General features: G+C 40.3%; 2 pseudogenes; one reads left to right on the forward strand and one right to left on the reverse strand.

The window, feature by feature from the left end:
* LOC118577127 overlaps window positions 1–25,008 on the forward strand; it is a 238,297-nt pseudogene that overhangs the window by 56,438 nt on the left and 156,851 nt on the right.
* Window positions 14,241–19,447, reverse strand: LOC118577360 (annotated as a pseudogene).

A 25,008-nucleotide genomic window follows, 5' to 3' on the forward strand; every position in this document is an offset into this window, starting at 1 on the left:
TTAAGAAACAAGCTGGTGTAGCCATCCTAATACCAGCAAAATAGACTTCAAACTAAAATCAATCAGAAGAGATCATGAAGGGCTTTACATTCTCATCCCAGGAAAGATCCACCAAGATGAAGTTTCAATTCTGAACATTTATGCCCCAAACACAATGGCATCCACATATGTAAAAGAAACACTATTAAAGCTTAAATCACATATAAAACCCCACACATTAATAGTGGGAGACTCCAACACCCCACTTTCACCTCTGGACAGATCTGCCAAATTGAAACTTAACAGAGAAATAAAGGATTTAACTGATGTTATGACTCAAATGGACTTAATCGATATCTATAGAACATTCCACCCGAACAAAAAAGAATATACCTTCTTATCAGCACCCCATGGAACCTTCTCTAAAATCGGCCACATACTTGGCCATAAAGCAAATATCAACAGATACAAAGCAATTGGAATAACCTCCTGTGTTCTATCGGACCACCATGGTTTAAAATTAGATTTCAACAACAGAAAAAACTACAGAAAACCTACACTCTCATGGAAACTGAATAATGCTCAACTTAATCACCAATGGCTTAAGGAAGAAATAAAGAAAGAAATTAAAGACTTCTTAGAAATTAATGAAAATGAATATACACCACATACCCAAACTTATGGGACACTATGAAAGCAGTGCTAAGAGGGAAATTCATAGCACTAAATGCCCACATAAAGAAGGTGGAGAAATCTCACACTAGTGACTTAACAGCACACCTGAAAGCTCTAGAACAAGAAGAAGCAAAGTCTCCCAGGAAGAACAGATGCCAGGAAATTATCAAATTGAGAGCTAAAATCAATAAAATAGAAACAAACAGAACAGTACAAAAAAATTAATGAAACAAACAGTTGGTTCTTTGAGAAAAATCAACAAGACAGAAAAGCTCTTATCCAAACTAACCAAAAAGACAGAGAGAGCATCCAAATTCACAAAATCAGAAATGAAAAGGGGGACATAACAACAGAAAATGAGGAAAACCAGAGAATCATGAGGTCATACTTCAAAAACCTCTACTCCAAAAAACTGGAAAAATCTAAAAGAAATGGATAATTTTCTGGATAGGTACCACATACCTAAGTTAAATCAAGACCAGATCAACCATTTAAATAGTTCAGTAACCCCTAAGGAAATAGAATCAGTCATTAAAAGTCTCCCAACCAAAAAGCCCAGGACCAGATGGTTTCAGTGCAGAATTCTACCAGATCTTCAAAGAAGAGTTAATACCAATACTCTTTAAATTGTTCCACATAATAGAAGCAGAAGGAATATTGCCAAACTCTTTCTATGAGGCTACAATTACCCTGATTCCTAAGCCAAACAAAGATGCAACAAAGAAAGAGAACTACAGACCAATCTCCCTTATCAATATTGATGCAAAAATACTCAATAAAATACTGGCAAACAGACTCCAAGAAAACACCAAAACAATTATCCACCATGATCAAGTAGGCTTCATCCCAGGGATGCAAGGGTGGTTCAACATATGAACGTCCATCAATGTAGTACACCATATAAACAAACTGAAAAAAGAAAAAACCACATGATCATCTCACTAGATGCAGAAAAGGCATTTGATAAAATCCAACACCCCTTCTTGATTAAGGTCTTGGAGCTATCATGAATACAGGGAACATACCTAAACATAATAAAGGCAATTTACAGCAAGCCAACAGCCAACTCAAATTAAATAGAAACTCAAAGCAATACCATTAAAATCAGGAACAGGATAAGGCTGTCTCCTCTCCCAATATTATTCAATATAGTACTTGAAGTTCTAGCCAGAGCAATAAGACAACATAAGGAGATTAAGAGAATACAAATTGGAAAGGAAGAAGTCAAGCTTTCACTATTTGCAGATGACATAATAGTATACATGAGTGACCCCCAAAATTCAACCAAAGAACTGATACAGCATATAAACACCTTCAGTAACATAGCAGGATACAAGATCAACTAAAAGACATCAGTATCCCTCCTATATACAATAGCCAAACAGGCTGAGAAGGAAATCAGAGATACATCACCCTTTACAATAGCCACAAATGATATAAAATACCTTGGGGTAACTCTAACTAAGCAAGTGAAGGAACTATATGATAAGAACTTTAAGTCCCTGAAAAAAGAAATTGAAGAAGATGTCAGAAAATGGAAAGATCTCCCATGCTCATGGATAGGCAGGATTAACATAGTAAAAATGGCGATCTTATCAAAAGCAATCTACAGATTCACTGCAATCCCCATCAAAATACCAACACAATTCTTCATAGACCTGGAAAGAATACTCAACTTCATATGGAAAAACAAAAAAACCCAGCATAGCCAAAAGAATCCTGTACAATAAAATATCCTCTGGAGGCATCACAATCCCCAACCTCAAGCTCTACTATAGAGCTACAGCAATAAAAACAGCTTGGTACTGGCATAAAAACTGACATGTGGACCAATGGAATCGAATTGAAGACCCTGGCATTAACCTGCACACCTATGAACACATAATTTTGACAAAGAAGCCAAAACTGTACAATGGAAAAAAGAAAGCATTTTCAACAAATGGTGCTGGCATAACTGGACGTGAACGTGTAGAATGCTACAAATAGATCCATATCTGTCACCGTGCACAAAACTTAAGTCCAAGTGAATCAAAGATTTCAACATAAATCCTGTTACTCTGAAGCTGATAGAAGAGAAAGTAGGAAGTAGTCTTGAACGCGTTGGCACAGGAGATCACTTCCTAAATATAACACCAGTAGCACAGACACTGAGAGAAACAATCAATCAATGGGACCTCTTCAAACTGAGAAGCTTTTGTAGAGCAAAGGACACAGTCAACAAGACAAAGCGACAGCCTACAGAATGGGAAAAGGTCTTCACCAACTCCACATCTGATAGACAGCTGATATCCAGACTATATAAAGAACTCAAGAAATTAGACATCAAAATGCCCAACAGTCCAATTAAGAAATGGGCTATAGAACCAAACTGAGAATTCTCAACAGAGGAAGCTCAAATGGCTGAAAGACATTTAAAAAATTGCTCAATATCCCTGATTATCACGGAAATGAAAATCAAAATGACTCTGAGATACCAGTTTACACCTGTCAGAATGGCTAAGATCAAAAACACAGAAGACAGCTATGCTGGAGAGGATGTGGAGCAAGGGGAACTCTCCTCCACTGCTGGTGGTAATGCAAGCTTGTACAGCCACTTTGGAAATCAATATGGCTCTTCCTTAGAAAATTGGGAATCTATCTCCCCCATAACCCAGATATACTACTCTTGGCATATACCCAAGAAATGCTCAATCATACCACAAAGGCATTTTCTCAGCTATGTTCATATCAGCTTTGTTTGTAATATCCAGAACCTGGAAATAACCTAGTGCCCTTCAACTGAAGAATGGATAAAGAAAATGTGGTACATATACACAATGGAGGACTACTCAGCAGAGAAAAACAATGACATCATGAGGTTTGCAGGCAAATGGATGAATCTAGAAAAAAATCATCCTGAGTGAGGCTCAGAAAGACAAACATGGTATGTACTCACTCATAGGAGGATACTAGATGTAAAACAAAGGTGACTAGACTGCTACTCACAACTCCAGGGAGGCTACCTAGAAAACAGGACCCTAAGAAAGACACAGGGATCACCCAATGACAGAGAAATGATGAGATCTACATGAACAACCTGGACGTGAGTGGGAGTAATGAAGGGTATGTTTCTAGGGAAAGAGAGCTTAGGGGAGCAGGTGATCCCAGCTGGATCAAGAACAGAAAGGGAGAACAAGGAATAACAGACCATGATAAATGAACACCACATGAGAACAGGAAGAAGCAAAGTGCTAGAGAGGTCCCCAGAAATCCACAAAGATACCTCCATTGTAGACTACTGTCAAAAGAAAGGCCACACTGACCTACTCTGGTGATTGGATGGCCAAACACCCTAACTGTCATGCTAGAACTCTCATCCAATAACTGATGGAAGTGGATACAGAGATCTTTGGCCAGGCTCCAGGTGGAGCTCCAGGACTCCAATTGTCGAGAAAGAGGAGGGACTGTAAGAGTGCGAATTGTTGAGACCAAGATTGGAAAAGCACAGGGACAAATAGCCAAATGAATGGAAATACATGAAGTATGAACCAAAAGCTGTGGAGCCCCCAACTGGATCAGGCCTTCTGGATAAGTGAGCCAATTGAATAGCTTGAACTGTTTGAGAGGCACCCAGTCAGTGGGACTGGGACCTGTCCTTAGTGCATGAGCTGGCTGTTTGGAACCTGGGGCTTACACAGGGACACATGCTCAGCCTGGAAGGAGGGGACTGGACCTGCCTGTACTGAATCTCCCAGGTTGCTCTGAATCCCCAGGGGAGTCTTGGCCCTAGAGGAGATGGGAATGGAGGGGAGGGGCTGTGGAGAAAGTGTGGTTGGGGTCTGGAGTGTGGAGGACAGGGAAACCCATGGCTGATATGTAAAATTAAAACACAAATATAATTAAAAAAAGAAATCTCAACATCCTTAATCATCAAAGAAATGCAAATCAAAATGACTCTGAGACACCACCTTACACCTGTCAGAATGGCTATGATAAAAAACAATAATGACAGTAAATGTTGGAGAGGATGCAGAGCAAAGAGAATACTACTTCACTGTTGGTGGGAATGCAAACTTGTACAACCACTGTGGAAGTCAGTATGGCAGTTTCTCAGAAAATTGTTAATCGAACTACCTCAAGGCCCAGCCATACCACTCTTGGGCATATATCCAAGGAATGCTCAATCATACCACAACTATGCTCAACTATGTTCATAGCAGCATTATTTGTAATTGCCAGAACCTGGAAATCAACTGAAGAATGGATTAAGAAGATGTGGTACATATACACAATGGAGTACTACTCAGCAGATAAAAACATTGATAGCATGAAATTTGCAGGCAAATGGATGGAACTAGAAAAGAATCATCCTGAGTGTGGTAACTCAAACCCAGAGTCTCCTGTGCATTGTCCACTTGTGGGTGTCTGTGTTAGTTCCCATCTACTGCAAAAGAAACTTCTCCTTTGATGAGCAAAAAACTGGTATATGGGTAAAGCAGTATATTATTAGGAGTCATTTTACTGCTATGTTCCTTTAATAGAATGATAGTATTTAATTTCCCTTAGTCCCATGATCTGTTCAGTATCAGGTCTTAGATGGGTTCCATCTCTATACATTCAATCAGATAGTGGTTGATTACTTCCAAAATGTTTGTGCTAATATTGCACCAGTATATGATCATATGCAGGTCATCATTTTGGTGACAGGGTTTTTAGCTGGGTTGGTAACTACCTCTTTTCTTTGGTAGGATCCAGGGTACCTTCAAGTACCTTCAAGTCAGTAGGGATCAGGGCTCTTGCTAGGCACCAACTTGACTTTTTTGTGTTTAATTAGATGGGCAAATGTTGTCTTCTTCAATAGGGTTGTCTTACAGGTTCTATTGCTGTGAAGAGATTCCATGACCACAGTAACTCTAATAAGGAAAACAATTAATTCATATGGCTCACTTATGGTGTCAGAGGTTCAGTTCATTATCATCATGGCAGGGAGCATGGTGGTATGCAGGCAGATGTAGTGCTGGAGAAGTAGTTGAGAGTCCAGTTGAAGCCCATTTAGGCTTTACCCAGCAGGTCTGCATAGAGAGGATGATTGGACCATGGGCCTGAGTACAGGTGTCTGAGATGGTCTGGACTTGGCTGTGCTGGGGCGAGGTCTTTTGCTCCACCCCTTGGCATTCCTTTAAATACCCTAGGGTAGAGACAGTTGAGGCCTGATGGATTAGGATCCAGACCTCTTGAGGCTATCCTGTATTTTCTATCTGTTTCTCTCCTCTCTACCTTTCTAACTAATATTTTCTGCTGCTTCTACTCAAGAGTACTCTGGCCAGGCGGTGGTGGCGCACCCCTGTAATACCAGCACTTGGGAGGCAGAGGCAGGTGGATCTCTGTGAGTTTGAGGTCAGCCTGGTCTACAGAGCTAGTCCAGGACAGGCTCCAAAGCTACAGAGAAATCCTGCCTTGAACCCCCCCCAAAAAAAAAGAGTACCCTGGGGAAATGTAGGGGTGAGGCATGGTCTCCCCACAGAGTCCTACATCTTGAAGGTAACAGGAAGTTGATTGAGACACTGGGCTGTATCCTGAGCATAGGAAACCTCAAAGCCCACCCAGAACAGTGACACACTTCCTCTAACAAGGCCATACCCACTCCAACAAAGCCACACTATATTAGTTCCTCTCCCTATGAGATTATAAGGGCCAATTATACTCTGCTACATTCCACTCCCTGTCCCCCATAAACCTTTAACAATATCATAATGCAAAATTCATTTAGTCCGACTTTAAAAGTCCCCATAGTCTATCAGTCTCAACAATGTTTTAAAGTCCAAATTTTCTTCTGAGATTCATACAGTCTCTTATTGTAATTCCCTGTAAAATCAAAATAAAAAAGAAGATCACATACTTTCAACATATAATGGCACAGGATATACATTAACATTCCAAAATGCAGAGAAGGGAGCAGAGCGAGAACATACTGGAATAAAGCAAGACCGACAACCAGCTAGGCAAACTCTGAACTGTGCATCTCCATGTCTGATGTCAAAATGCTTTGCAGATCCCAATTCCTTTTAGCTTTGTTAATTTCAACATATTTCTTTCTTTTGGGCTGTTTCCACTCCCTGTTAGGAGCTCTCTCATGACTCTGGCATCTCTAACATCTTGGGTTCTCCAAAGCAATACTGACATCAACTTCACGGCTTTATGAAATGGCTTCTCTCCTATGCCTCCATTCAGGGACAGCCCTGACACATGCCTGGCCTTACTGGCCTTTCTTAGGCACTGAGGCAAATTCCACAACCCATTTCTTCTGTCCTTAACTCTAAAGCCAGAACCATGTGGCAAAAGCTGCCAAGTTCTGCTGTTTACTGGGGCTGGAACATGTCCCCTCTTTCAAATACAACTTTACCAGCTTTCTGCCCATCACTGCCTAAGCTTGGTTGCCCTGAAATTGGATCTCTAGAATAGGCTGGGCTCAAACTCAGAGATACACCAGCCTCTGTCTCCCCAGTGCTTGGATTAAAGGTGTGCCCCATCATACCTGGCATTAAGCTTTTTTCTTTTTACAAGTTGGAAACTTAGCTGGTGGGATCTTGCCCTGAGGTCACCACTCCCTATATTTCATTTCTTAATCTGTTTATCTCCTTGAACACAAGACTTAGCTACATTTTACTTCCTGGTGCTATTTTTTTTCTCCTCAAAAATTACATTTTGTAATTTAGTCTGCTCAGCTTTCTCCTTTTCATTATACATATTCATCAGAGTTACCACTAGTAACCACACAACAGAGTTTATACTAGACTATTCTGAGATTTCATCTGCCAATGGAATTAATCCAAAACTCTTCATTTTAGCCTCAGGAAGACTCTTTAGACAAGGGCAAAAAGTAGCCACTTCCTTCGCCAAAATCTCACAAGAATGCTCTCTAGGCAACATACTAAAATTCTCTGAAACCTCTTGAGTGAGCCCTTGACAGTTGAAGTAACTCTGAGCACGTGTGTTTTCCATGCTCCTACTAGTATGGCTCATTAAACAGCACTTAAAGCATCCCACTGCTTTCCTAACCCAAAGTACCAAAAGTTGAAATTCCTCCACATAAAAACAAGGTCAGGCCTATCACAGCAATAACCCAGCACTGGATACCAACTTTTTGTCTTAATTAGGGTTTCTATTACTGTGAGGAGATACCACATACACAACAACTCTTATAAAGGAAAGCATTTAATTGGTGCTGTGTTACATTTCAGTGGTTTAATCTACTGCCATCATGGTGGGAAGCATGATAGCATGCAGGCAGACAGCAGGAAGAGAGAGACATTTGGTCTGGCTTGAGCACTTGAAACCTCAAAGCCCCCTCCAGTGGCACACATCCTCCAAGTCCTACTCCAACAAGAACATACCTCCTAATAGTGCCAGTGCCTATGAGCCTATGGGGCCATTTTCATTCAAACTGCTACAACTGATAAGGCAGGCACTAAGACCAACACTTAGTAAATGGGACCTCATGAAGCTGAAAAGCTTTTGTGTGGTAAAGGCCAGCATCATTTGGGAAAAGCATCAGGCTACATATGGGAACATATCTTTACCAATTACACATCTGGAAGAGGTTTAGTATCTAAAATATATAAAGAACTAAAAATATTGGGTATGAAGAAAATAAATAACCCAACTAAAAATGGGGTAAGAATCAAGTAGGGAATTCTCAAAAGATGAAACACGAATGGTTGAGAAACACTTGAAATGTTCCACATCCTTAGTCAGCAACAACGTGCAAATTGAAACCACTTTGATATTTCCATTTACACATTAGAATGGCCATGATCAATAAAACAAATGACAGCTCATGCTGGCAAGGACATAGGGAAATGAGAAAACATATTCATTGCTGCTAGGGGTACACATTTGTACAGCCACTATGGAAATCAGGGTGGTGGTTCCTCAGGAAACTGGGAATAGGTTTTCCTCAAGATCCAGTTATGCTATTCTTGGCCATAGACCCAAAGGACTCTACATCCTTCTCTCCCAGTGGTTCTCCGTGTTCTTCATGCTGCAGCTCTTTACTACAGTTGCTCTTGTTGTGGTGATCCCCAACCATTTAATTACGCTTGTCACCACTTCCTAACTGTAATTTTGCTGCTGTTATGATATGTAGTGTTAATATCTGTGTTTTCTAATGATCTTAGGAGACTGCTGTGAAAGAGTTGTTTGACCCCCCAAAAGTGTTGTGACCCACAAGTTGAGAGCCACTGTTCTAACTGTTCTCATTCAGTCGAGTCTTAGGAGCTTCATATACACAGTTGTGACATTTAACTTAGTTTTTGTCATCCTTGACCCAAGTTAGGGTCATCTGGGAAGAGGAAATCTCAGTTGAGAAAATGACTCCATCAAATTGGCCTACAGGGAAGTCTGTAGGGGGCCATTTCTTGATTACTGATGTGCAAGGGCTCAGCCTATTGTAGGTGCTACTCCTTGGCCTTTAAGTATACCTATGAGGGATTTTCTGGATTAGATTAGTGGATGTGAACAGAGCCACAATCAAAGTGGGTGGCACCATTCCATAGGCTGGGGTCCTTGGCTCAATACAAAGGAGAAAGCAAATTGGACATAGACATTCAATGCTCTTTCCTTCTTCACTACTGACTCAATATGACCAGCTAACTCAGGCTGCTGCTACAATAACTTCCTTGTTATGATATACTGTACTCTAAAGGTGTGAGCCAAAATAAATTCTTCCTTAAGTTGCATTTTTAGATATTCTGTCATAATAATTAATAATCAATAAAGTTAGAAAAGTTCTGTATTAGAGCATGATGTAGAAATCTATGGCTTTTCTGCTAGTAGGTAGTCAACCTTCAGAATTTTATAACTGCCCCTAATTTAATGTATTAGACCACAGAACTCAGGACTTGGTAACTTCAGAGTTAGTGTCTTGTATATTAATTGCAGTCTAACATGTTGCCAGAGACAGTGAGAAAATAGAACCATTATGTGTTTGAGACTATTTTTAATGTATGTGGGTCATGAATAGTCTGTTTTATTATCCAACAAATTATTATTTTTATATCATAATTGTTACAGCTCTGTACATAAATATAGAATGTGTTTCCACAGTCATTATTTGAATGACCAATTGGAGAGGCTAGACCAGTTCACACTCAACAATAAAGTTCAGAAAGTCATATCTAGACTTCTCCTTGGTTTCATTTCTATGAGAATAAAGCTACCAAGTTAAGAAAGCTGGTAGGAGCCCAACATTCTCTGGGTGCCTGCATGAATCACTTCTGATTCATACATGTACTTTCATATCCTTAATAGTGAAGGATATTTGGAGATTAAAAAGAGATTAGAGTAATTTTGAGCTCATTAAATTATAGGTTGACATCTTTTGTTAGGATTAATTTTCCTGGTACAACATTTTTTAGGTTTTTATTTTGCATTATATTTGGCTTAGATTTTTAAATCCTCCAATCATGAAAAATGAAATGTAGGTTTTTTTTTTTGGACCTGCTGCTCTATAATTAAGGAGCATAATGTGAATGTCTTTTAGGATTCTCTGATGTGTCTGTACTAGAGAGTAAAGGATAGAGTTTAGGCCTTGATTTACAAAATTCAGGATTTATTTTCAAATAATTGCATGGAAAGGGTTAAAGTTTTGTATGGCTATGGAAAACCAGAATTCTTCAAAAAAGGGAGTCCACACAAGTTCATATTTCACTGGTAGTTTGATTCTCCACTGCTGGGAGTAGAGTGAGGCCCAGTGACGGGAGGGATCACAGGACCTCACAGTCATGACTTCTGTTCTCCTCCCCAGGAGCGTGTCACTCATCACCCTTGTCAGAGTGCTCTGGCCTCAGGCAAGATGTGAGACCTTGGCTCTCAGATCTGGTCCTATGAGTATGTGCAGCCTTTCCTCAGGCCCTCACAAAACCACTAAGAGTGACTGTAGCCACTAATGAGATTTGACCAGAGGTACAAGGAAAACAGAAAATCAGAGCACCATGTTTGCTTTTCATAGTACAGAACCATGCTTGCTCACAGGAGTACTAGGAAGAGGGCCATTTGAGAAGATCTGTTTTAGTCTTCCCAGCTGCTGCTGTTTTTGTCCATCTTTGGGCATTTCTCTCCAGTCCCCTAGAAAGTGGTCCCCAATGACTGATCAACCACTTCTTTCTAGTCTGGAACTCAACAGCTTATCTGAGGGAAGGGGCAGCACAAGAGAGAAGCATCTTGTGTGCTCTCGGAACAAAATGCAAGCTCCTATGGCTGACATTCACAAAGGGAAAACTTGGTAGTTTGCAGACCAAGAAGCATGCAAAAATGGAAGCAGCCAAACAGCAAGCTCCTGAGGAAAGTACCCAAACACCTGGCAAGCCATGCTTTCCCATGCTGCTGTTGCATAATGGAAAAGGGTTCTGAGAACACATGCATCATTGAAGTAGGTATGATGAGGGTTGGGCTTCCCTGCTTATTTTCCCAAGTTTTTATTTGAGAAAAATTGTGCTACTCTTCATTTTGAACTAAAAATACATATGCTGGATAGTATACATACAATTTAGTTCATATGCATATACGGTTATCTCTTGGCATCTCTGGGTATTGGTTCTGCTAAAGTGTACATATTCTCAGTGAAGTTACTCACACAAAATGATGTAGTATTTGCATTAATCTATTCCACATTCTGCTTTGTTTGATCACCTCTAGATTACTTACTGAGTTGAATATACATAAATGCTGTATTGCTTAGAGGATCATGATAAGAAAAAAAATCTCCTTGCTTACCCTTGATGCAGCAGGGAAGGTCTTGGTCCTGCCTCAACTAAATATACCAGACTTAGCTGTCCCCCCCCCCCCACCGGAAGAACTTACCCTTTTGGCGAGGGGGATGAGGTGTGGACTGAGGTAGGGGAGCAGGTTGGGGGAGGAGTGGGAGGAGGGATGAGAGGGGGATCTGTGGTTGGTATGTCAAGTGAATAAAATAATTTAAAAAAGAATAATAAAAAAGAAAAATCTGTGTATATTCAGAACAGAAACATTTTTTTCAGGTACTTTCATTAAAGGTTGGTTGTGTCCAGATGTTTTGGCTAGCTGTTATGCGTTCCATCTTTTGGACATTATTAAGATGATGCCTACAATGAAGTCGGGGAAGCAGGAAGATCAGTGAGGACAACAGGCACTTGGAAGTGCTGTCTGAATTTTGGTTCTTTAATTATAGATTTAGGACTGCCTGTGGTGCTTGCAAAATGTCCAGTCCTGGACCCCAGCCTATGCAGACACAACTACAGTCTCTGGAAATAGAAAGTGAGAGGAGGTTGCAGCAAGAACCAGGTGATGCTTTTACCCACAACACTTGGGAATCTTTGTATTACTTTGCAGTCAGAATTTTCTCATCTTCAATTAATTATGGCATAGAATAAAAGATAGGCAATACTTCTGTAACATTGATACTTCTTAGTGTTTACATAGAAATGAATAATAGAGGGAAATATGATAAAGAAGTTAATTTAGATTATATTGGTCCTTCAAAATACGGTATTACAAAATAGGAAAGTCACAAAAGGGAGAATATATTGGCAAAACACATCTGACAATAGACATATCTGATATAAAAAACTTGCAGTTCAAAATAAATAATAAACATCTGATAACAAAAACAGGTTTTGAAAACTCTGTAGATATTTTTAAATAAACTTACAAATAAGGATATGAAAAGATGTTCAATATTAGTTATTAAGGGAATAAAAATCAAAACCATGATGGACAATCCACCAAAGAGTGGTATGGTACAATTTTTTAAATTTTAAATTAATTAATTTATTATATGTGTATGTATGTGAATACCACAGCATGTGGGTGGGGCCTAGAAGATAACATGGTAGTTGATTCTCCCTAACATTTATGTCCCAAAATTTAAATGCAAATTGTCAGGCTTGGAGGCAAGTGGCTTTATCTGCTGAGCCATCTTGTTGCTCTATTTATTTTTGATACCCCATGTAGATATCATATGCTAGCAAATATTCCTCCTGACCAGGAATGGTTTATTCCTTTTGAGTTGTTGGCCAGTGGGGTCACATACAGGCTATTGCTATTACTCTTGGTTACCTTCTAGAATGTGACAGTGAGACTCTATTGCTGAAGACATACAGTTGAGTCACAGAATATGGAGATTTGTACTCACCCAGAAGCTTCATCTCCACTAGACAACTTTCCCAGTGCTGGAAAATACTGTTCATGCTATCAGAGGAAAAAAGTGATCATCAATCTTACCCAGTCACATATCCTGCTAGCTACAACAAGAACTGGTCTGACAAGACATACCCATTTGTGCAACACCAGTATGGATGTTCTGGGAGTAACCATAGGACATCTATATTGCAACCTTTCCCTATGGATCCAGGATCTTGACAGAAGAGGGAGCATAAAGGTTGTAAGAGCCCATGGTGGTAGGTAATTTCAAGGAAATCATGTTTTCCAGACACAGCAGCACAGTTGCACAAATGAAATTACAAAAATTGTGACAGCATGCACAAGACCCATATAAGCTCAAGCCAGACAAAATTTCATGATAGAAGTGGGAGATCTAGACATGTAATCCCATGAGTAGCCAAGGAGCTACTGGCAATAGCTTTCAGGATTGTTAGTTTTCTTTAGTGGTATGACCCTAGGTAAGTTGACCACACTCCAGAGCAGGCCCCACTCCCAAGAGTTAGATAACACAGGGGACTCCATAGGGTTAAAAAAGAAGAAAACTTGAGCATTCATGGCTGGAGAGATGGCTCAGTGGTTAAGAGCACTGGTTGCTCTTCCACAGGATCTGGGTTCAATTCCCAGAACCCATATGACAGCTCACAACTGTCTGTAACTCCAGTTGCAGGGATCTGACACCCCCACATAGACATACATGCAGGCAAAACACTAACGCACAGAAAACAGACATGAAGAAGAAAACTCGTTTTCTCCCCTGTGGCCAGTGTTCATTGTGCTTTGTATGCCAGCTTCTGGGATGAATAATGACCAAACCACACTCATCAGCTAAGGATCCAAACCCAGAGGCAAGAAGACAGCATTCTCCCTGGGTACCACCAGCTACCACAACTCTGATACACATCATGACCTGGCCGTGATTCTTCCACTGGCTGATTAGAGAGAAGTCACTTTATTTCAAATGATTAGTACTAAACAGTTATGAAGCAATCAATCTCCGTCTAAATATAAAACTTCCAAAACGGAGGGAGAGAGAAAAAAGATATGTCCTTCCTATCAAATGGAAAGGGAAAAATAAAATGGAAAACAGCTAAGAAGCTATATAACTAGGCTTTTCATGAGCCTAGAAACTTACTCAGAACTTGGGAATTTAAAGTCAATTCATTTCCACTGTTCTTTCTTCCAGGCCCAGTAGGTCTGTTAAGTTACTATAATAACATAATGCTTTAACTTGCTATATAGCAAAGCCAATTGTCCCCCAAGGACAAATCAAAATCCAACACAATGACAAACGCATTTAACTTTCAGAATTTAGTTTGGTGCTTGACTGTCCCTGAAAATGAGTATCAGCGCTGTTCCTGAGGTCCTAGCACTTGCCTTATGTGCGCATCATCCACAAGCAGCTGCATCCATCAGGAGTCCAGAAGAAGCCTCCTGACCTGAGCCAGGTACTTGGGCTGCAGATAGTTGCCCAGCTCTTATTTACTGGCCCACACATGACAGGCCTTCTTCCCAGCCTGTGGAAAGTCTACTGTGAGTATCAGAGCTTTGAAGAAGAAGATTTTGACCCCAACTTCACTCTCCATCCGAATTGCCTTGGGGAGTTTGAACTTGTAGTGGTCACAAGGTGCATTCCCTAGGAACCTGGCTTCCATGCTGTTTTCTGAGAGGGTGGCCAGGGTTCGCTCAGCTGCCACTCTACTTGAGGGAGCATCCAAAAATCCTGATTCCCAAGTTTCTGTCTGACTAAGAAGACAATGTTCCTGTCTAGCTTAAGATGCAAGGAGGTTTGGTCATTTTTATTTTTTATTTTTTTAAATCAGCTTCTGTTACTCGAGCTCCAGGTTTGATTTGTAGGAATGCCTGCTCCCACATTATCTTCTAAGTCTTGTGCCCTGGTCAACTTGGTCATCATCATAAAGGTCAGCTTGCTCCTTTGCCAGTTGCTTAGCTTCATCCAGAGCAAGAAGCTCGTGGTCTTAATACAGGCTTCTTTCTGTTTCCACTTTCTGTAGTAGTTCCACCATCTCTTTCTGCAATGTGGTGAGTGGCTTGGTGATCAGCGGTGGTCGCTGCAGACACAAAGGGCCCAACAAGCACCATGGAGACCAGCTGCCTGAGTGAGCAGCCTCAGGGGACAGGCTCCCAGAGACTGTGGAGACGCTGCCAGCCTCTAGCCACCCCTAACAGAGTACATCCCAAGCCCCATCTTTCTGTCTTCCCACAAGCAGAATGAAACTCTTAAGTTGTATAGGTAGGGAGGTGAGAGTGGGGATAATGAATCTGGAAGTAGTTGGCATAAGAGTAAATGTGATCAAAATACACTGTATTAAATTATCAAAGAATTAATACCAATATTAAAACAGCAACAAAACTAAAGCCTCAGAAGAATTCCTCAACTAAGAATGAATAAATTGTTGTACATCTATGAATAGAGTTCTCTTGTTCAAATTTTAAACTCTCTGTTAATAAAAAAACCCAGAGCCAGATATCAGGGTGAAAGTTGAAAGATCAGAGAAGCAGAACAGCCCACCACTAGTTCTTACCTCTCCAAAATCCTCAGCCTAAAGAGAGTGAGTTCCTGTTTCCTCATGCCTTATATACCTTTCTCTGCCCTGACATATTACTTTTTGGGATTCCCAAGGCAAAGGCATGAGATCTCAAGTGCTAGGATTAAAGGTGTGTGTCACCACCGCCTGACCTCAATGTCTAATCTAGTGGCTGGCTCTGTCCTCTGATCCTCAGGCAAGTTTATTAGGGTACACAATATATCACCACAGAGTTCTACTCAGTAATAAGATATAATATATTATGTGAGTGAAAGATCCCATTATCAAAATATTATATATGATTCTTTTTATTTAAAATTGTAGAAACCATAGGGGCAGGGAATGAATTGACTACAAAAAGAAAGAAAAGATGACTTTTTGTTCTTAATTGTTGTGAAACAAAAAAATTATGTACTTCAAATTGATGAATTTTATTGAATGAAAATTGTATATTAGTATAGTGGATTCAAAATATGTAGGGGAGAAATTAAAACTTAGAGGAAAAAGTAAGGAAAACTCTTCAGGATAGTTAAGGACTTTGCATTGGCTAGTTTATGTCAACTTGGCACAGGCTAGAGTCATCAACAAGGAAGGAGCCTCAAAAAAAAACCTTCATAAGATCAGGTTGAAGGCTAGCCTGTCAGGGGATTTTTTTAGTTAGTGATTGATGGGGGAGGGCCCATCCTGTTGTTGGAGGGAACACCTCTGGTTTAGTGATCCTGGGTTCTGTAAGAAAGCAGGCTGAACAAGCTATGGGAAGCATCCATGGTCTCTGCATCAGTTCCTGCCTCCAGGTTCCTGCCCTGCTTGATTTCCTGCCCTCAGTGGTTTTGATGATGAACTGTTATATGGAACAATGAGTGGAATTTTCTACTTTTTCTGTCCAAGTTGGCTTTGATCATGATGTTTCATCAGAGCAATAGTAAATGTAACTAAGCTTTTCTTATTAAAACTCCAGTTGCTCAGGAAATAATGCTAGCCATTAACAAAGTGGAGCTCATGAAGTTAAAAAGCTTCACAAAGCAAAGGCAACAAGTAAAGATAAGTAATCAAGTAAAGATACAGCAGTATAAATGGGAGAAAATATTTGCATGCTATATACATCAGTCAGAAGGTTAATATCAGAACATTACAAGAACACCAGAAACTGAAGAACAAGAACTCAAACAACCCCATTGATAAATGGGACAATGAGATGAAATGAACAATGAAATGAGGACTGGACATACCCTGAATGCAGCAACTGTACTTGAAAGGAAGTATTTTCTCTTGATAAGAACATTTGGTTGGGGTTGCTGAGAATTGAGTAGGAAGGGAATGAGTGCAGACTCGGAATTAATTGACTACAGATAATTCTAAATTAGGAGTCTTGTTGTAAAGGGATAGCATACAATGGTGTGTAGGCTAGAGGGGAAGCAAGGAAATGAGAGAGCTTTCATTTTTTAAAGATAGAAGCCAAAACAAAGCAATGACTTTGTTGTTATGCTCATGAAAAAAGGAGTTGTCAGAGGAAGAAACATTAATGGCAACAAAGAAGGCTATTTTTAGGAGTGACATCCTTGAGCAGGAAAATTTTGATGGCTCCTAGTTAACACAATGAAGCATTGCCTTTAAATTATGGACAATTTGTGCAGGTAAACAAAGAAAAAGCAGAGGGGATCTCTCCCTCTCTTTCTCTCTTTCACATACGCACACAAACATACACACACACACACAAGCAGATAGACTAAGTTATAGTGGAAACTTAAAGGTATTTTCTTCTGTTTATGTCTATTTTCTCAGAGATGTACCAAGTACCCATGCACAGCTGTAGACGGCTAATGCAAAAAGAACTCAATGGTATTTTTGGAGGCTTTTTGTCTCACAGTGCTTTGGGCATTGTTTTAAACATTTCAGATCTTTTGCTTATATATCACATTTTCTGATTTTGTTTTTATGGGTTTTCTATGTGTATCTATGTGTTTGTTTCAGCATCTGAATATATTTCTTGTGCTTGTTCTTTGGGACTCCCCCCCCATTAGTTTGTTTTGTCTTATTCTGGTTTGTTTGCTTTTATTTTTATCATCATCATCATCATCCTCATCATCATCATCACCACCACCACCACAATAATAATAATTATTATTTAGCTGCCTGCTTGTCTTCTAATAAGAGAGAGAAAGAAAAGGTAATGATTTGGGTGGGTAGGGAGGTAGGGAGGAACTGGGAAGAATTGGGGGAAGCAAATCCAAAATCAGAATATATTGTATGAAAACAATTTTCAATAAAAAATTATCTTCTGGGGTCAAGGACTTAGCTCAGTGGTAGAGCGCTTGCCTAGGAAGTGCAAGGCCCTGGGTTTGGTCCTCAGCTCTGGCAAAAAACAAAACAAAACAAACAAACAAACAAACAAAAAACTAAAAAAAAACCAAAAACAAAAAAATATCTTCTAAAAGTCAAGTAGAAACGCTTGTCAGAGGTTTGAGGCCAGAAGAGATGAAACAAAGCACTTACATGTAGTAAGAATGTGAATAAAGAAGGAAATATGGTTTGATTATTGGACAGCATGAAGAGCTTACTTGACTATTCATGGCTATGTGTTTTTATCCAGTGTGCTTTTTCATTCAGCTGCAAGGATGCAAGCACATGGAGAGGTGAACTTCCTCAGTGTGAGAGCTTTGTAAGAGAAAATGAGAAGAGAAAGAGAGGCAAAGAAGTTGAAAACATGTGCAAATGACGACTGTAGTGATGGATGGGGGTGCTGTGAAAGGATGCGAGGGTGTAAGGAGAATGACGGACACTGAGAATGTAGTAGTACTGATGGATGGTAGACTCCAGTAGGGTGAAATAATTGCTAAATTCATGATATTAGGGGGGTTTGAAAGATAAAAGGCAATACTTGTGGGTTAAATGGCAGATTAGAAGCTGCCTCTATGTGATGTGTTGAAGGAGAAGAATCAGAAAAAGAATGGACACTATTCCAAAAACAAAAAACAGAGAAATTGTGTATTCATGATTTACAAGGGTTGTCATGGGAAACCTAAAAAGTGAACGAAAAAACAATATTCTGTAGAGAAGTGAGTTGAGTGGATTGGCTGCTCCCCAGTTGGGAGACGGCAGGCAGAATACTGCCTTATCCATAAGACAAACTGGATGGTCCTGGTAAAAACAGACTGGCAATTCTACATCCCCAGTCCTCACAACCCTGCAGTCCAGTAGTGGAATTTGATAAGACCGTGATTCCTTTAGCAAACGGTGGTTGTGCTGGGGAGTGGCACTTTTGATGATGTAGAGTGCAGAGGCTGGATCCCAGCTTGGTAAGGAAATTATTGTGTAAAATTGGGATACCCTGGGAGTCTGAGATTAGGGAACATACACAAGTTCAGGATACTGAATTTAACTTTCCAGAACCACAGAGCAAGAGAACCTCCTGGATGGAAGTTGTTGAGAGCTGAGGGACCAGATACTGACAAGCTGAAAGGAGCAAGCCACAGGAGATTGGACCCAGACAATGAAGTACATGGGGAAAGAGCCTCTCCTTCAGTGGCTAGGCGCCTTTCTCCTTAACATTAGGTCCAAAAGGAATTCCAGCTCCCCAAACTCCAAAATGTCACCCTAATATCCAGAAATGGGCTCATCTTGTACTATAGGTGAATTTCAGGTGGTTAGACAAAAGCCAACATTCTTTAGTAACTTGTGAAGCTGGTTCACTTCTACCAAAAGGAGTCATTTCCCTAATCATTGGCGGAAGGGGAAATGACTGTCTGTAGTGCCTATTAGAATGCTAAAGTGTGTGCTGGCCTCCAGGCGCCCTCAGTATCCTAACTTCCCTGTTCCACGTTTCAAAGTCCATGCTAGCTAGCATCCTACCTCTTCTCCTCTCCTCTCCTCCTTACCCTAAACTAAACTCCCTCCAGCTCATAGGCTTCCTTCCTGCCAACTACTCATTTTCCGCATAACCCTGCTGTTCAGTTATGCTTATCCTGTCTCTTTCTTTCTTCTCCCCTCCCTTTCTCCCCCCCCCCCCCTCTCCTCACTGTCTCACTCTCTGCTCCTGCTTCTCTCATGTCCAGGTCCAGGCGACAGGTCATATTCATCTACTTCCTTCTCTCTCTACTCTAAACTTTACCAGGTGCCTCTGGCTGTTCTCTCTCTTACATCTACAATAAAAACTGTGGTGATATTTAATTTGTGCTGAAATGTGATATTTTATTTGTATGTTAATAAATAAAGTTTGCCTGGAGATCAGAGGTTGGCCATAAACAGAAGTCAGGCAGTGGTAGTACACACCCTTAATCTGATCACATGGCAGGCAGAGTCTCTGTGTGGTCAAAGACACAGTCAAGCGTGGTGACACATGCCTTTAATCCCAGTACCAACCATAGAGACCTGGAGGTCTGTATAGACAGGCAGTGATGAGAAGTGATGTGGCTGGGCTTAGAGCCAATGAGAAGGCAGAACAGGAAGGCAATAGAGGCATAGATTAGACAGGAAGAGGTTCTTTTGGGAAGCTGAGGTTAGTTGGTGGCTATTGCTCTGATTTCTACAGCTTACTCCTCTGTATTTGGCTCTGTGTTTCTTATTTAATAAGACTGTTTAGAAATTCATCTACAAAAAAACCTTGCCCTTCACCTTACCATGGAGTGGTCATATCATCATTTTGTAAAATTAACCTGAAGCTTGATAGCCCCCAGCCTGAGGTCAGCAGGTAGATCAACTTCTGGAGCCTCCTATCCTGCTCTTTATTGTCACAGAGCCCATGCAATCTGTGAAAGCGAAGCCTAAGTTTCAATGGAGCCCACAGAATATTGGAGATGCTATGACTGTGGGACAGCTGAGGAAAGATACAGGCAGGGAGTGGAGCTAGCTCAAGAAAGAAGCTCTGACTGTAGGCCACAGAACTGGAGAGGTGGGTTACCCATGGCTTTTGAAGCCCACATGATGCTTCCAAGAGCACTGAGTGCAGGATATGCAGCTGCGGGATTTAGTGTTTGCCTTGCTGGGTTTTATTGTTGTTTGACCTAATCTTCCCTTGCTATTTCCCGTTTCTCCCATTTGGAATGAGAATGTTTACTGTGCCATTGTATATCGGAAATATGTATCTAGATTTTTTTTTTTTTTTAATTCTACAAAGGGTCAGTTTGTCTTGAGCTTCTCAAAAGACTTGGACTTTTGAACACAGCTGAGACTATGAATGACTATGAAGAGTTTTTGAAATGAACAATACATTTTGCCTTATGAGATGAAAATGGGACTTTATGGGGCAAGGGTGGAATGTTATGATTAAAATGGTGTGTTTGGTTGACAAGGACCACAGTTGTGATGGTTAATCTTCACTAAGAAACTAAAGTGGGTCAGAATTCTGGGACCAATTCAGGTTTATTAGCAGGTGAAATCAAATACAGTGCACTTACAATACAGAACAAAGCTGAGATGGCACTGTTGATCCAGCTGTGATTCAGCTGCTGCTGCCTCTTCGTTCCCAAGGGAGAGATGGAGACCAAACTGCAAGTCACACCTCTCCTTTGCTCACTCTAGCTCGCACCACCCAAGAGAGATTGAGACCTGCAGGAGGCAGTGGCAGTACACAGCAGGTGACAACTAGTACTTAGCAGGTCAGGTCAGTCCACCAGATGGGGAGTCCCATTTGGCAAAGTTGGGGAGTCACTGACTGTAAATGACCAGTTGCTTCTGTCTGTCATTTCTCTCATGTGCCACTGCATTTCTTCCACAATAACAGCTATGGATATTTTCCCCATTGCTTATGTGTTTATCTATAAAAAATATTCCATTTTGAGGCACACATATATAGCTATGGATGGTCAGGAAGATGATTTCTGTTTAAGCTGTATAATTCTGATGATTAGAAAAGATACTAGAATATTTTTCATAACTGTTACAGGAAAATAATAGTATTTTCAGTCACAAAGACAGGTAATTTTAGACTTCAGAACATATTTGAAGCAAACTGGTTGCTCTTGGAGATGAATACCCAAAGGTGAATTCCCAGGTGTTGTTTGTTGCTGAATCAAGGTCAAACATGAGGCAACTTTGATAGACATAACTCTCTACAATAATTGACTTTTTCACATAGTCCCAGCCTCAGTTTATGTTACAGGCTCAAGGTTCAGCCAACTGTTTATATTCTGTTTAGAAATCCTCACCAACTTAGAGCTATATGCACATGCACTGGCTGGTTAGTGTGACCTACCTAGCCTGAAAGAAACTGTATGACTTATTGTGTGTTATGAGAATGGATGGGAGCCTGAAAATGTAACATATAATTGTCCAAAGTTGGGCAGAGAGAGGAAGAAGAGGTGTGTCAATGTGTGTGTGAGCATGAGAGGGCTGCTATGTAGAGCTATGGAGAGAGCTGCTGTATGAAGAGCTAGCAGTGAGTATGTGAGAGAGTGAATGAATGAGGAAATGAATGAAGAGTAAATAAGTGATATAATAATATGTGAAGGAATGTAGCAGAGTAGAAAGAATTGTGCTTAGAAAAGGGATGTGGAGCTATGTAAAAAAGAGATGTTAAAGAAAATGAAGCTGTATAGAAAAGAGATATAACTGCGCAAAAGAGGTGTGTGGCTGTGTGGAGAATGCATGGAGAATGTAAAAATGTGGAATGCATCTATGTGGAGACAGAGAGATTCTCAGAGAAAGAGATTTTTTTTTTTAAGATGAAGAAAAAGAGAAAGTTTCCTTATTTACCTGTCAGATAGATAGGAACTTATCTCTAAATGACCTCAGATAAAAAAGTTTCCTAAAGTCCTGCTACTCTGAGGTCTTCTGTTCACAACCCCGGAGCAGTTCTAGGGAGCTGGGCCTCTTCTGGACTGCGCTACTCATGCTTTTCTGTTTTGGGCTCCATATCACACAAGAGAGGTCAAGACATTCCCCACTTCAGGTTCTTATCAGGTCACATATCTACAGAGAACACTATGCCCATTGAACCATACAATTGGCTATTGGGCCCAATGGCAGAGTTCTCACAATAGGAAACAGCTCTTTGGAACATCTGAGGGCATTTTCTGAAAGATTTTACTGAGAAGGGAAGATCACCCTGAATGTGTGTGTCATAAATTTCATGATGTAGGATCCTGGGCTAGAAAAACTAAGTGAGCTGATCACTAGCATTCATCTCTCTTTGTAGATGTGATGTCATACACCTCCTCCTGTTCCTTCTGCCAAGCCTTTCCCAGCATGATAGACCTTCAAACTGTGAGCCAGAATAAACCCTTATCCCTTAAACTACTTCTTGCCAGGTTTTTTCTCACAGCAGTTAGCAGGGTAATCAATTCAGATCTGATGTCTGATTAAGGTCTCTGTCTTAATCAGTGTTCTGTTGTGAAGAGACACCATGACCACATGGCCACAACAACTCTTAAAAAAGGGAAACATTTAATTGGAGCTTGTTACAGTTTCAGAGGTTTAGTCCTTTCTCCTCATGGCAGGGAGCATGGCAGAATGCAGAGAGACATGGTAGCTGAGAGTTCTGCATCTGGGTCCACAGGCAGCAAGAAGGGAGATCCACTGGACCTGGCTTTGGCTTTTAAAACCCTTTAAAGCCCATTCCCAGTGACACCTTTCCTCCAAAAAGTCCATACCTCCTAATCCTTTCAAATAATGTCGCTCCTTGGAAACAGCATTCAAATTGGTAAGTGTAGGGTTGAAGTACCTGCCCCCAGCCTCTACCCAGAGTTCCTTAAGAGAAATGTTTCCAGAAGAGAGAGAAAAAGACTTCTATAATAATTTCACAAACATGGGCTAATGCTTTTCATTCTGTGCACTCTTTATTCATGTTCTTATTTCTTTTTCATCTTTATTCTTCTTCCCATTACCCATTCCCAAGCATATATATGTATATATATATGTATATATATGTATGTGTATATATATATCCATTCATTAACAACCTGTTAATAAAAACTACAAAATCAACTCTCAGGCTTAAGTATTCTGATAAGAGTCACACTTGGCAAAGACTTGGTCAGTTAACTGGTGACTGACAATAGCTGCAGGTTGTAAAAAGTTCTGGCTATCTCTTAAAGGGATAGCTACAAGGGCACAAGGGAAGAGACTCAACCAATGAGAGAGTTAAGGAAAAGGCAAAGAATACGTGTATTATTGTATGTGATTAATAATATCCAGACATGGTTAATCAGTTAACAGCCCTTTTTTTTTCAGTTAATCACCTGAATCTCAGGACCTAAACATAGTCTACTGAACCTAAAATCTTGCATTAAATACTGGTGTAGAAATAAATACAGTGTCAATTGATTTTTGAATCAGAGGAGGAAGGTGCTGTTGGAGGAAGCTTAGGGCAACATAGGTGCTATTGATCTCTTGAAGGACTATTATACACCAAGGCAAGACATCTACACTATTGCTTCTACTTTGCTATAATTCTTCTGAAGGGTTTTGATCCAACAAGGCCAGGCACCTGCAATTCTGCTCTGTGAAAGTTCCACAAGGACACTTCCTTTGGTTAATTTGCCCCGTCAGTAACTAAAGATAGAACACAGACTTCTAACAGTCACATGGAACAATAGATCTAGTTATGAAGCATATTTTAGTATATTTCTATTCGTTAAAATTATGCAGTTAAATGGGGAACCATCTTCTGGACCATCCACAATTATGTGTGTCCATAAGACTGAGATGTAATCATGAGATTACATGTACACATTACATGGGAAATGCATGGTAGTGGGGAGATATCATAGGTGTTATTGCACAAGAAATTATAGATGGAAGCAACAATATTCAGAGTCAGTGGCCTACAAGCCTTGCCCGACAGGTTAGCCCATCAGAGAATGATTCCTTTGGTGGGTTGACATCTGAATTATCAATTGCTATAAACTGTAATTGTATCCTGGCATGCAATAGCTCGTGACAATGGCTTCTGACAGATGAGCCTATGGGGCATTCTTATTTAAATCACCAGAGCCTCAAATGGTTGTTAAGTAAGAAAATAAACTATGCTGCTCTGAATGTTCTAGCAAAGGGAAGGTCTGCATATTGACTGAAAACAACCACTCACATTGCAGCCACTCTAGCTGGAGGAACCACAGTGCAATGCCACATCCACTCCAGGTGGCTTTTCTCACACTCCTCTTCATGCTGTGACCTTTCTGTGCAGACTGCACTTTCAAAGGATGCTTTGTTCAAATGCAGGAGGAATTTCTGTGCTGCACTTCTTTTGCTTTAAAGCGATCTAAATTAATGAAATGTTACTACAGATTCATTAGAAAGTGTGTCTGCAACTTTAGTATTTGTGTTTCCTGATGTATACTTAAATGGCTTGAAAGCTAAACAATGATAGACAGTTAACTATTATCTCTAAATGAAACATGGCACATTCAGGAAAGAAGAGTTGGTTAATGTAGGACAGAAAAATGAGAGGACTTGGTAGAAATTCTCACTATGGAGTTACATGTTAGATGCTAACTTTCTAAATACAATGCTATTTCTTTTCTTTCTTTCTTTCTTTCTTTCTTTCTTTCTTTCTTTCTTTCTTTCTTTCTTTCTTTCTTTCTTTCTTTCTTTCTTTCTTTCTTCTTTCTCTCTCTCTCTCTCTCTCCCTTCCTTCCTTCCTTCCTTCCTTCCTTCCTTCCTTCCTTCCTTCCTTCCTCCCTCCCTCCCTCCCTCC

The sequence above is a fragment of the Onychomys torridus genome, chromosome 2 (genome assembly GCF_903995425.1).
Source record: "Onychomys torridus chromosome 2, mOncTor1.1, whole genome shotgun sequence".
NCBI lineage: Eukaryota > Metazoa > Chordata > Mammalia > Rodentia > Cricetidae > Onychomys > Onychomys torridus.